Raw genomic sequence first — 13,854 nt, 5'->3', positions numbered from 1 at the left:
CAGAGAGTTCTGGCTATTGGACACTACGAAGGTTAAATAAATAAAAACTAATAGCTCCATGATGGTAGAAAAGGCTCTAGGCATGTACACAGGTAAGTAATCTGCAGTCTTAGCCAGAGTCACTTCCTTCAATTTTTCTGCTGAGCAACAGCAGGATACCATGATACCACATCTGGTAAAGATGGATATTGCCAAAAGGAATGCATGCCCCAAACCAGGTTGCAATATCAGTGGCCTTCTTCACCTGGCTCTCTCCTGACCTATACAGGAGTTGGGGGTTGCATCAGTAAGTGCAATGATTCTATTCAAGCTATGCTGCATGCAGCCTCCTTGTAATGTCAGTATCAATACCATATACATGCAGATCTATCCCTGAAACCAGGTCTATGGGGAAGGGGGGATCATTTAGTTTGGTGACACAGATAAACATTCCTCAGTCCTACCCAGTGCACAGGTAAGTATTCCTCTAGCTCTTTCCTCCCATTTCTGTGCTGCATAGTTGCTGTGCATAATGATGCCATACCACATCTGATAAATATGAATGTAGTGAAGTGGCATGCTGGTCTATTATCAGAATAAGTTGCAAATTTCAAAATGCTGCAGCAGATTATTGCTATAAATTGGAGCAAATGTTTTGTAATTTGTAGAATTCATTTGTAATGTCACCATTTCAGGTGTTATAAATATTGAAAAATATTAATGGATAAATGGTTGTACAGCCTCAGCCTAATAAAACCTCTAATTAGGAATCTTGGGGGGTGGCGGGGTCACATCTGTTTGTAAAAAAACCTGCATCAGAATTTCAGGTTAATAATAATAAAGCTGTTTAATGAAATGCAGCCAGAAACTACACCTTTATGAATTACAGGAGATGGAGCATAAGAGGGACCTTGTCTGACAGTTGCAGAAACATTAATCGTAACTGCAGACTGGTGGAAATGTCAGGCTTTATCGAGAAACACAGAAGACGAAACTGAAAGGAGAAATCACTTAGGTAAAATAAGACATGGGAATTGTGGCTATTGGCAGAATTCACAAGAGAACATTCTCCAAATTGTCCTTGGAGAGGGCTAAAGGAGCATGCCAAAGAAGTGGGCATGGAAAGAGTGAGTCAGAAGGGCCCTCCCAGGCCATCTAGTCTAATCCCTGGCTCCAGCTGGCTCCGCTCATAACATGCTTACCATGTGCATGTCCAGCCTATCCTTGAACAAGGGGGGACTGCTGGGGCTGCCGGCCTGCCCTGTATCCAGAAGTTGCCCCAGCCTCTTACCCCTCTGCAGTGCTTCATCCAGATTGGCAAAAATTAGATAAAATGCAGGTCATGAGGTGTGGGGTGAAAGTGATCTGTACAGCCATTTCTTATGCTCTGCACTGGATGCACATAAGCCTCTGTGTGGGGAAGCTTTTGTACACTGATGACAGAAGACAGTGGATTGTGCCTGCCAGGTGCAATCCTATGCATGTCTAGATTTAAAAAATACCATAAACTCCCAAGTATTCTCCAGCTAACCATAGAAGTTGATGAATGCTGAGAAATGTAGGATTGTTTTCCTTTCTAAATGTGCATAGGAGTGAAACTTTAAGGATTTATTAGCATTTTTCCAGTATTTTTAAACAGTGTTCAGAATATCTAAAGTCAGACAATTGGACACATTTTAAAATCACAGCCTCCTCCTTCCCCACAAAAAACTATGGAATCACCAAATGGAAGAGCAGGAATTTTTTAGCAGATCAATTGTGGAAGTCATGCTGTAAGAGGACAGCCTTCTCTCTGAAGGTGCAGGCATATGCATATGTCAGGAGTCTCATATTCCAGGGAGCTGGGGCTACAACTGAAAAGGCACTGTATCTTGAGACCAATTTAACAACCACACAAGATGGAGTCTTTAGCAGACCTGCACCAGCACATCTTAAGTAACAGTGAAGGAGATACAGAAGGAGATATTTCCCCAGGAAGATTTACCTGTGAATATTCAGACAATGGAAGCATAGAAAGTGCTCCAGTTTGGCCAGCTATCTAGATGTCAGAGTACTTGGTGTAATTGGCAACCAAGCCCTGATTAGCTTGCTCAGCTTTAAATACCTTAATGCACCCTTGTGAAACTCAAATACTTTGGCCACCTAATGAGAAGGAAGAACTCACTGGAGAAGACCCTGATGCTGGGAACGACTGACAGCAAAAGGAGAAGGGGACGGCAGAGGATGAGGTGGCTAGTTGGGAGTCACTGAAGCAGTCGGTGTGAGCTTAGGTGGAGGACAGGAGAGCATGGAGGAATGTTGTCCATGGGGTTGTGATGGATCGGGCATGATTTTCCCACTAAACAAAAGAACAGTGGTACATGAACCACATTTCATATACTTTCTTGGGAATGTATGAAAGATGTCACATCATGTTGATGCCTATTGCTTTCAACAAAAATATACAGAACACTCCACAACTCCAGAAGTTTTGATCTACAATTCCCATCATTTCTTACAACTGGCTATACAGGCTAGGACAAATGAGTGTTATAGAACTTACGGAAGACAACGTTTTCTTTAAGAAGGAAACAGCTGGTAGATTGTTTAAGGTTCCTAGCCTGCAGCAGGTGTTCTACATGACACAGCATTTGGTGCCATCTAGTGGTCATAGTTTGTACTTTTCTCCCACCTTCTTCAGGCCTAAGTTTGGATGCCAATACTATCGCTCAAACAACCGGCTACTTCTGTTTTAGTGAAATATCAATGTTGGTGGCTCTAACAGGTTTCTGAAAAGAAATGGGCCCAGTCCTGGAATGAGAGATGCTTGCTGAAGAAAGTAGAATGCTTTGGAAGTTATGCAGCTGCAGTACACCGGCCCACCTGATAGCATCAACTCTGATTGCTAGAAGTTTCCTAGGACAGGTTTCAATTTCCCCTACCTCTTCTGCCTGGGATCTTGAGCTCAATTTACAGGAGCTTGTTCATGGGCCCTTTTGATTCTGTTAGTCAAAGGCAGCTTTCCACTGAGGTCCAACTCTTGATTTCCTGCACTAAACAAACACTTTAACAAGATGGTCTACAAGCATGTTCCCAGTCTGTGAATCTACATTACAAACAGAATGATTTAAAAATCATTCTGCTTAGTTTGGAGCTGGCATTGCCCTTCTCCACATTCTCCCTGCAAAAACTAAATTTCCCAGGGTTCTGTGGGGAAGCCATGGCAGTTGTGAAAAGCTGATTCTCTCTGGAATCTGCAGTTGGAATCATAGAAATCCAAACTGATTTGAATCCATTTCATATTTATTTGATACCTCTATTCAAAACTTAACATAAAGAGTGCATTTAAAAATATATATTAGTCATAGCTATTCTTGCAAAGTCTTGTTGGTCATGTACTGGTGGTCACCCTGGGTCATGGATTCATGTGATGGGCACATTTCTTCTCATGACGAATAGCCGCTCTGGGGGATTTTTTGCTGGCACCATGGTTTGGGAGAAAGGATTGTGTGCAACCCTCTTCAACCTAGGATCAACTGTCCTTCCATCTCCTGTGGCTGTTTCACAGCAGCAGCCACATATGTAAAAATGAAGATGCATTTAATATAATTTGTAATGTATCCCTAAGGCTGAAAAAAACCATTCATGGTTAGTTTCAAGTCCCATGAAATCCAAGTGACTGACTTCTATGTAAGTATAGATAGATCAGGTGGCAACACTAATTTTGCTTCTGGTTCTCCCTCCAGTCTCAGTAAGATGTTATTTGTCAGACATCTCAATATGATATTGTCAAACATCAGTTTCTTGAGTCTGCTGCAGCTTTAGAAAAAAAGCTTTGTACACCTTCATGTGCATAAATTCCCCTGGACTCAGCCTTACTTCTAAGTAAACATACACAGGATAAAACTGATTTCTTCCCAGCACAGGCAAATTTTAAAGGAAGGTAAAGGAAGTTATGCACTCACTTCACAAAAGCAATGTGCTGAGTAAGACTGGTGTTGCTTTGAGAAAATGCACTACTTTTCTTCCTTTGCAAAGCATGGATTGTGTCATTTTTCAGTATCTGGTTGTATCTTCCACTGATGGTGGCATTTTCCAGTATCTTCGGGAAGTGCACTAGTTCAGCACCGGCTTTGCATGCAGACAGCCCCAAGTTTAGTCGCTGGCATTGCCAGTTGAAAGAGCCAAGTAGGATATCATGTGAAAGCCTTCCCTGCCTGAGAGATGTCACCGGTCACAGTAGCAACTGCAACTGCTCTGTGTGTGCTTATATTGGTTCAAGCTGATGGAAATCAAGCTATATTGGTTCAAGCTGATGGAAATCACTAGTGCAATGGGATTTCTCCTTCCCTCCTGCTTCCCTGAGCCACCTAAAAATCAATTTCATATGGTTTCCCAGATCTCTAGAACACAGTTTGAGGAAATGTAAGGGGCTATAGGGGGAGAGGGAATTGTTCCCTTCCTGATTAAGTAGTTCAGTCAGCAAAATAATACCACAAGACCTACCCCTTATCCTAACATTTCCATGTGAGTTGTGAGCACCATATATACTATCTGAGTCAGGGTTCCCAGATACATGGTCCCAGATGTATTTAAACACAGGTTTATGATGTCTGTATGTTACATGAAAGCACAAGCCTATAAGCAGCAATTTTGTTTCACAATTGTGGTGCTGCCTTAAATAAACAACCTATTTTTCTAACCCTTTTTCAATGCAGTAGAGTGAACTGAACTATCCACAGAAGTTGCTGCATGGTAATTGCTCAACTTGGGCCTGTTGGGAGAGTGAGTCAGTGGGAGGAGAGATAAAGTATGTCAACACGGGTTGTAAGAAACCTTCTCTCAACTTTCATCTCCTTGAGAGGCTTATCTCCTGAGTCTATTTCTTTTCTCTGTGGTAGTGGTCTTGAATTATTAAACCAAAGAACTTGATTCATACTTCACTTTTATACCATGTAATGTTTGTCAGAATTTCTTTTTTCAGTGTTCTCAGACACAAAGAATGTTAGAACGAGATCTAGATCCTTTGTTAGTCTTGCTACAGACTTCATGACCTTCAGCATATCTGTTAACATCTATGTCTCAATCTTGTATCAATGATATAGCACTATGAGTACTTTCCTTCCCCCTGGCTGTTCTTATGCTTTCTCTTCAAACTTCACTAGCAGGATGAACACTATGTAAACTATCATTATGTGCTGCTAAATTGGGAATTACAATTCCTGCCAGTTTTTGTGCAAATGCAACAGCTTTCCTACTACAAGGTCCTTGTGAATAGCTGTGTTCCAGACCAGGTGGATTTCTATATACAAATCAAGATTATTTGTGTCATATTTCTCTTACAAGTGATATGCCATAATTCTGTATTCATCATTTTCATTGTGGGGTGTGTATGGAGAAAATGGTGTCTTAAAACAAGGATTTCCCATGCTCCTGCCTCAACCTCTCAAACTTGACCACAATAATCACCATCACTTCCCTTGTCCCAGTATGTCCTTGGTTCATAGCCTGGCTCTTGAAGTTGAGATAAAATGAATGAATGGATAGGTGGCAACAGTATTAATCTTTCAGGTCCTGAACAGTGTAGCTGTGTGTATGTGGACTTTCTAGGCCTTCTGCTGCTGCCTCCTGGGGCATGCCAGAACTTTCTACTTTACACACATTAAGATCAATATATTTATGATTCCATGGAGGTCCAATCTTTCTGTCTTGTCCCACTCACCCACTGGGCACCAATGTCTTAACCACAAATCCTTTGTCAGAACATCAGTTTGAGTGTATGAAAAACATTAAAACATGACTGTGGGCATGGAAAGAACAGAGTGATCAACCGATATTATGGGAACATAAGGTAATTATTTACCTGTTTGAATAAACAATAACAAGTCACCTATCTCAAAGGCATTAATTCAGTTCAGCAGTGAGTCATGAAGCAATGAAGAACTGAGGGATCCACCTGAATGTGGGAAAGACCCATAACAAGAGAATGAGATTACAGAAGGATGTTTTCTATTACTGTAGACAAAGTTGGACCAAGTTTATCTGACTTGTAGCTTACTGGCCTGTGTTTCCTCAGGTTTCTCATTTTACAAGATGGTGCAAAGGAACCTCAGAAAGTTGCAAATGGCATGCTTTCCTACAGTGTGATTACTGATCTAGCTCCTAATTTTATATATTAAAAAAGCCTTCAGCGAAAAAAGTGTCAGAATAAACCAGGAATATACAATTAATGGAAGGCAACTGTATGGTTACTTCTAGGCAAGGCTTAATATGGTAGCATCATTCTGTCTCATTCAGTGAATTTTACAGTGGTTGTGTGTGATGTGGCAGTGATAACTAAAAAATATTGTGTGTAACCTGTGGTCCTTATTATCTCTCCTCTTCTTTTTCTTAAACTTGTTAGGAGAAACATATGGAATAGATGCACAATACTAGCTAACCAATAGCAACAGGAATCTTCTGTCTGGCAGGACTCTATGTCTAAGCAAAGGTAAACAAACAGTAAATCTATCCATTATTTTTTTTTAGAAACAGCAGCATTTTTTTCAATTTAAGAATTGTCTAAGTCTCAGGTAGCTGACATATTTCTATACTGCTTCTAGCTCTGTTTTAATTTGTTCAACTTTAACCCGCCTCCCTTGCAGATGCCACAGTAAAAATATAGCTTTGTATTAAGAAAGAGCTACTTATGTGGTTGTCAACCCCAAGAGAAACAAGGCAAGGGATCACTGCTAGTTAAGCTCTTGATATCTCAATCTTCAAGGCTGGAGGCATTCCCCTTCTGAAGGACAAGCAAGAAGCAGAGATGGGGGGGGGGAGTGCGTGTGAGGTGGGTGGTCCAACAGACCCAATGTCCATCTCTGACATTTTCTACTCCCTTCCTCTTCCATTTCAGCATCAAATAAGAAAGGCCCACCTTCTCCTGACTCCTACTGCTTTTCTTTGTTCTTCCATCCACCCCCTTTGCTGACCCCCAGCTTCCTGGTCAAGTCTAACCCTCTTGCAACATTCTCGGCTTAATTTGTGCCACTCTTGAGATTGCAGTCTGATCAACACTTACTAAACCGAATACTCCACTAAACGCACTGGGACTAAGGTTGATCCTGCCGTAAGAGCGAGTGAGTGGTATGCGGTGGCTGATTTTGAGGTGTCACAAAAGGGCAGGTTCTCAGTCTTTTAACTTGTTTTTCATTTTTTTCTCTCTCATTGCTTATCCCTACGGAGCGGCGCGTTTCTTTTTCAAGTACCAGAATAAATTGGTCAGTTGTTTGTACTTCTGTACATCACCTTGTCTTAGCAAATAAATAAAGATAAGAAGCAAGGCAATCCTTGCCTGCTAGGCTTACAAGCTAAGGGACACAAAAGGAAAAGGGATTGGGAGGTAGGGAATAAAAAAGCAAACTTTGGAGTGTTGGGGGAAAGTAATTGGCTAAGCAACAGAATGTCTCGGGACAGCCCTAAGTGGGACTTACTTTGGGTGCTGTTAAACTGAAGCAACTCCTCTGCCCAGACTCTGAGCTTTCCTGGGTGTGAAGCCAAAACAAACAACCCCGATTCTTGCAAGATATTTATTTGTTCAGCTTATTTACAACATCAAATTCAGTATCACTCCATGCATGCCTAGCGTTGAAGCGGCCGTTCTCGAAATTATCGCTCTATGGAGTCTGGTGGTGATATTATATTCCACAGTACAAGGTCGGGCTCCTGGGAGGGAGGGGAGCGCGCACACGCACCGCCCCTTCAACGGAGCGCTTGTAAGAAAAGGGAGCAAACAGAGCCGCCCTCTCCTTTCTCCCGCTGCAGCCCGTGCACACTCACCGGTGATCAGGTCCTTTTCAAAGCTGCACCTCTCTTACTTCACTTAAACGCCCTTTCGCACTCAATATCAGGGCGCTTAGCGCTGGCAAAGGGGTGGCTTGAGCCGTGAGACTCCCAGCGAGGCAGGGGTCTCGCGTCCTCTTCGCCTGCGAGTAGGAAATCCAGGAGTCCTGAAATCCAGTAGTAATGAGTAGCGGTTACTGCGAAGGACAGAAGAGCGCAGCTCCCGGGCGCTCCTTCGTTTTCACCCTCCCGCGCGGCCAACAGGAGGACGGGGCGGCTCCCACGATGCCAGCCCATCTCCGCCCCCTAGCTTTGCCGCGACCGCTTGCCGCTGCTCCTCCTCCTCCTCCTCCTAGCGACAGATCCTGGGAAGCAGAAGGAGAAAGCAGGCGCGATTGCCTTCTGAGAGTTTCGCAGAGCAGCTGTGCGAGGAGCGCGGGCGGCAGGAAAGGGAGAGGGAGGAATCCGGCGAGCTCCGAGCGCCTTAACTCCTTCCCTGCTCGCACGGTAAGAAAAGACGGGGCCTTCGCTCACTTGGCTTTGCTCGCTGGAGTGGCGCCACTCCGAATATATATTCTCTTTCAAAAAACTGTCCAGGATCGTTTGCTCCCCATTAGCCTGGCAGCGCAGGCCGGATCGGGCTGTAGATAATCACACCAGTAGGTGAAAGGGGCTGAATTTGAAGGCATCGAGTTAAGGTTACCTTCCCAGTTGCAGACGTCACTCGTTTAGGTCCCAATGCATGGGGGAGGCTGTAGCGATGGTGCTTCTTTCGCCCTCGAGACACAGCCCTTCTTTGACCCAGTTGGAGAGGAGAGGGATTGGGAAAGGGGGAAGCACCCAAGCGGGAGATCTTGGCCTGCCCGAGCGTCAGTTGCCCCTGAACAAGTCTCTATACGCGTGTCAGATTTGCCTGCAGCAGATCACGGCTGCTTGCTTGAAACGCTCTTTTCTTCCAATAATAATACTGATAATATTAGCAGCAGCTAGGGCAGCCATCTGCCAATAGGACGCGTCGCTAAAGGGGCGCTGCTGACCATTCGGCTTGTCAAAGCTGCCCGAATGGGGGCCAAATCGATCTATTGTGCGGGAGGAATGAATCAAGGGCTCTTACCTTTGGGGAGGAAGTGGGTGGACAACAAGAAACAGGCTTATGATTCTTTGGAGGTGCCTTGCTTTCTGGTTCAGTCACAGTTGGTACATTTCTGTATTGCTGCTGGAAAGTTTTGGGATCCTTCGCAGAGACGCGGTTGTGGTGACAGTTGGAGATGACGGGAGCTTTTCTTCGAGGGAAGAAAAACCGGAGCGAATGCAATATGTAGGGAATCGTCGGGAAAGGAGTTTTCCGCACTACCACGCAACATAGTGTTGATTTTTTTGGGAGGGGTTGTTTATTCCTTGTAAAGCGGGCAGATTTCTTCCACAAATCCTATTGAATTTAACCATGCATCCATTCTAGTTTTAAGCGGACCTATTCATGTAAGAACCCACTGAATTCAATGGGATGGACTACCTAGTAGGTTTGCTAAGGACGTTGGGTCATGCAGACTGATCCTGTGAATGCTTGCTCAAAAGTAAATGCTGGGCTTAATTCCAAATCGGCGAGCGCGGTAAAACTACTGTCTTGCCTGCACATGTTCTGAACCACCTAGATCGCTGATTAAGAGCAATATCTGAAAAGACCTTAAACAGCACAAGCCTATTCATGTTTACTCAGAAGTAAGCTCCACTGCATGTAGTGGAGCTTCCAGGAAAATGCAGGGAAGACCTTTAAATGTTACTAGTGCAGGATAAAAACTGGAAGAGAGCTGTTTTTAAACTAACTGATCAGCAGTGTAGCTCTTTAGCTTGAATTACAAAAGCTGATTGAAAAACTGGGATCCTGTACTCACTTATCTGGAGTAAGTTTCATTGAACACAGTGAGACTTCCTGCTGAGTAACTATGAGTAGGATTGTGTTTTGTCCTTTATGAAAGCTATTTAAGACAGGTTCTTCAGAAATAAGTCCCACTGAAATTTTCTTTCAAGTAAATATGCTGTAGAATTGCAAGCTCAATGATTGATTCCCCCATGTGTGATGTTATAAAAGAGAGGCATGAATCAACAACTGCTTAGAACTTTTTCATTTTGTCCATCAGGCAATTTCTTTTCAATTTTCTGGAGATTCTTTTTTGAGGGGGTATATATGTTTTAATGATCTTAAGAATGGATTTTGGGCAGGAAGGGTGTAGATGCCAATTGTTTTGTTGGCAGATCATCCGGTCTAGTGTTGTTAATTAATGTTAATTGAGTGCATTTAAAAATAAGTGCTATCCTGAACCTAGATGAGGTAGCTCATTTACAGTAATCTTCATTTTGTATTGTGAGGTGACTGGGTTGATGTCAGTACCCCAGTCACACATTCTGCATTGTGATTTACACTTGAGCAATCCTACTAATGTATTTTTATGACGTTGTGCAAAGTGCCTCATTTGAATTTCAGCTTCCTACCTTTTAAGTTGGTTTTTCCGCCTGTAAAAGAAAAATGACTGCAATTATGAAGATACCCCAGACCATCCATAGGAATAGCTAGATGAGCCCCCCCCCCAAAAAAAAGCCACACAGCAAGTTTCAATTCAGACCATCTTCTTATTTTAAAGCTATGATTCTAAGCTAAATTCTCCAGCAAACAGAATGAAAATCCATTGAGGGAAAGCCTTGCTATGATTTTTTAAAGTTAGGCCAACACCATTGTTATGCAGAGAAAAGTCAAGGGTCCTGTTACTATTCTTGGTCAGTATTACCTTAAGAAGAATTAAAACATAAATTACCTGTATTTTTTCATAGCTGAAAGCCTTTTTAATGCTGATTGCAACCACTTGAGAGAAAATGCCAACCAGAACAAAGGTTGTTAGAATTTTCCATTTTCAGGCACTTTCTGCTGGGGATATAAAGTCACCCCAGAAGCATTTTTTAAAAAATACAGGATGAGGTTAAGGAAACCTGACAGTAATGAGGGAAGTTTGAGCTCTCCCATTTGTGCCCTGTAGGTTTCCAATGCAATGCCAAATAAGACTGACTAAGCCAGAAAGTTGTCCTGTCATAGCCTATTTGAATATACTCTCCATATTACAGTAGTAGTTTTGAGTTATAATTCTTGTTTGTCTCAGGACAGATGAGGGATTCTGAAGGCATGCCATTTACAGTGGTACATTGGCTCACAAATGCCTCAGTTCACGAACAAATTGGGTTGTGAGCAGAAATTTCAGAAAAATTTGGCCTCAGGTCATGAACTCCGCATTGGGTGATGATCGCAATCACGCCCATCTTCCCTGCACGATGGAGGGGGGGGGGAGATGGCCGCAATCGCAGTCACGCTTGTGCAGGGAAGACGGGTGCAATTGCGGTCGTGCTGGGGGGGGAGATGGCTGCAATCTTTGTTGTTCTTTGTTACTTTGTTTCAAATTTTTGTGATTAAAAATGGTTACAGAATGGATTAACCTTATTTACATTGAACCTTATGGGGAAATTTGACTTGGCTCACAACCAATTTAGTTTGCGACCAGAGTCGTGGAACAGATTAAGTTCGTGAGCTGAGGTACCACTCTGCTGCGCTGCTCAAGAGCATCCCTACCCAAGTTGATGGAAATGGTTTTGTATATGTTATAGGGGTCTTGGGGAATTTCATTTTCCATATTTGGACCTCTCTGAAAAGGAAGGCTCAGGCCATCATGTCTTCCACAACAACCATGAGGCCCTCTCAAGTCATGTAGACCCAGATGGATGTGGCAGGGCTCATGCAGTGTTTGAGTTTTTGGACTGGATGATGTTTATGTGTGTGGAATGCCAACAGTTCCTTTGTCATGGTCAGATCACTATTTTAGGTTACTGGCAGTCCTAACCTCCTTAGCGGTGGAGGACCAGTTTGGATAGTTTACCATTACCATTTGATAGATCTGATTTGCATTCAGATTATCCTGGTGAATTTTCTGGGACTCCTGTTCACAGCCAGTCAGTATTTAGAAGTTGGAATTAAATTGGAAATCAACACTAAACATTTCATAGGCATTCTCTTGTTCTAGTTGGAGCCATATTCACTCTTTGTTTCTCTAGGAATCTGGAAGACAATGAATCAACTGGGAAATAACTGGAATGCAGATAAAGAAAAACTCATAACTCATAACAAGTCTGATTGGACACTAGTTGGAACCCATTTGAAGGCCTATTTAGGGGTGTAGTGATAGTGTTGAAGAAATTATGCTTTATTTCCCTCATCTTGCCCTGCCACAACCCAGTGGAATTTTTCTGGGTTGTAAGGAACCTTCTCTACCTTGGTCCTCAGGTGACTTCAGTTGTTTTGGAAGCCCATTGTGATATATCCCTTGCTAAGCAATTTGCAGGTAAAATCACTTTGATCTGTCCTGATTCCAGTTATGATAATACAGTGCGTGTGCAGAATTCTTCAAAACATTGGTCAGTGTTTTATAAATGAAGAAAGGAAGTTAGGATGGATGCCACGTCCATTTCAGTTTTTAAATTCATGTACATTTTGTATGCAATTCTAAAACATTGCAAGATTGTTTGCAATGTTGTCCAATATAAACATTTTGTGCAAATAGTTTACTTAATAAAATAAACTTGTAATGTTACTTTCACTATTGTATACAGATTTGCAGGCACTTTTCTGTAATGCACACATTTTAGTATGCTTGCTTTTGTGTGAAAAGTTCTCTTGCAAAATTCAGGGAAATGTGAATTCAAAGATAACTGAGTCTTGGTTTGTGTATCAATTTGGAATGGTGAAATTAGGAAAGTCTGCAAACCAAAAGAATTTCTTCTCCATCCATAGGAAAAAATCCTTTGCATGACTGACTTGAGAAAGGAAGTAATAGAGTGCATTCTTAAGAGACCCTCCCTAGATTATAATGTTCTTATCTAATTCCTGGCTGGTAGCAAATCTCCCCTTCTTGGGCAGTTGAGATCTTCATCAGGGACACATTCTCCTGGGTTCTCCCATTTTATGAGGCTAAACTGGTATTATTTTAGGAGCCCTCTTTAGTGGCAACACTCAAATGATGGAATACCCGCCAGTGTTTTAGGGAGCAATCCTATGTGTTTGGCTGGAGAATGCTGGGAATTCTAGGACTTTATTCTTGCTAATCACAGATAGAATTGTGCCCTTACTGGTGTATTATTATATGGCTTTTGCAAGCTACTTAGCAAGCCATAACTGAAAGTCTGGATATACATTATGGACTGCTGCCTAATACTCTATTTCTAAATACAATAATGTAGAATTAGTTTTTATTATTTAGAAAGATGCTAAGCATGCTTAGAAATAACATCCTGAGGCCCAACTCTTCAATATACCTCCAAGAAGTTTACTTTCATGTGGTCTCTAGCAAGTGGATTGATTATAGTAGAAAAATCTAGTAGGCAAATTCAGCATAAGTCCTACTTAGAGTAGAATCATTGAAATGAATGGGGCTTAAAATTAGACATGATCAATTCAAGTCCCATTAATTTTAATAGCCCTACTCTGAGTACAATTTATTGCATTTTACTCAAAGTTTGAGATCAGAATTGAATAGATAACTTTATTTTGGTTATCCGATCAGTCAGTATGCTGTGTCACTGATGTTGGTATTGTACAGGCAGTCCCTGAATTATGAACAATCCATGCTTAAGAATGAGCCTGTTTTTTTTTAAACACATAAAAATTTTTTTTAATAAAGCCTATTTTTTTTTAAACACATAAAATTTTCTTCACCAGAGAGAGGGAGAGGGAGGGAGGGAGGGAGGAAGGAAGGAAGCAAAAGGGGAAAGAGGAAGGCCTCCAAAGCATGGCGTTCTGCCCTGCCCATCCAGAGAGGGAAATTTCTCTGGCACTTCCTTGCTGCAGAGAGGAGGCCCTGGTGAGTTTGACAGGGTGGCGGGGGGAGTGGAATGGAGATATTTATGGTTTTTCCACTTTCATGAGGATCTTGTGCCCCATGAAATCTAAGGCTTTCCATGAATGTGGAGAGCCAACTATATGTGATCTGCCTTACATACCAAGATGAATTTTCTCAGGAATGGAACTTGTTTGTAACCTGG

General features: G+C 42.2%; 1 protein-coding gene across 7 annotated transcripts in view; it reads left to right on the top strand.

Moving 5' to 3' along the window:
* Positions 1 to 13,854, top strand: part of GREB1L (GREB1 like retinoic acid receptor coactivator) — a 209,339-nt gene that overhangs the window by 21,869 nt on the left and 173,616 nt on the right. For 5 of the 7 annotated variants that reach the window (XM_044424233.1, XM_044424237.1, XM_044424236.1 and 2 more), the window contains exon 1: positions 8,147 to 8,286. The exons of 1 other annotated variant lie outside the window; for it this stretch is intronic. The gene's annotated coding sequence lies outside the window, so the exon portion shown is untranslated. Of the gene's footprint in view, positions 1 to 8,146; positions 8,287 to 13,854 lie in introns of those variants that run through there. One more of the 7 variants, XM_044424232.1, reaches the window with a different exon arrangement.

The sequence above is a fragment of the Varanus komodoensis genome, unplaced genomic scaffold, assembly GCF_004798865.1.
Source record: "Varanus komodoensis strain SLA01 unplaced genomic scaffold, ASM479886v1 scaffold14_1, whole genome shotgun sequence".
NCBI lineage: Eukaryota > Metazoa > Chordata > Lepidosauria > Squamata > Varanidae > Varanus > Varanus komodoensis.
Note: the sequence above shows the minus strand (reverse complement) of the source record. Positions and strands in the feature narration are given on the sequence as shown.